Consider the following 546-nt stretch of genomic DNA (forward strand, 5'->3'; position numbering starts at 1 on the left):
TGTTAGACGCGAATCGTGCTCTGATTCATGCTCTAGGCTGGGAGCTCAAGCTTATTGCTTTTTCAAACACGGTCTACACCTCTCAGGTGCCGAGTTACAGGACGGTGAAAACAGTGAGTTTGTGTTAGACGCGAATCGTGCTCTGATTCATGCTCTAGGCTGGGAGCTCAAGCTTATTGCTTTTTCAAACACGGTCTACACCTCTCAGGTGCCGAGTTACAGGACGGTGCAAACAGTGAGTTTGTGTTAGACGCGAATCGTGCTCTGTTTCATGCTTTAGGCTGGGAGCTCAAGCTTATTGCTTTTTCAAATAAGGGAGATTTCCATCTCCCTTATTTGCATATTACCCAGAGGAGCGTGCGTGGCCATTTGAGTCTCCTCACTTATTTATAGTATATAGTTGCTCTCCCTAAGGAGAAAAGAGCGTTTCTGACCCCTGTCCCAGGCCTCTCACTAGCAAAAGCCAGACTCCTACTGTACACTGATGATGGGCAATAACCCGGAAACAGCTGTAAGTGCATGGAGTCTGGCTTTGCTTTTGAATAC

This window comes from Eleutherodactylus coqui, unplaced genomic scaffold, assembly GCF_035609145.1.
Source record: "Eleutherodactylus coqui strain aEleCoq1 unplaced genomic scaffold, aEleCoq1.hap1 HAP1_SCAFFOLD_42, whole genome shotgun sequence".
Lineage (NCBI taxonomy): Eukaryota > Metazoa > Chordata > Amphibia > Anura > Eleutherodactylidae > Eleutherodactylus > Eleutherodactylus coqui.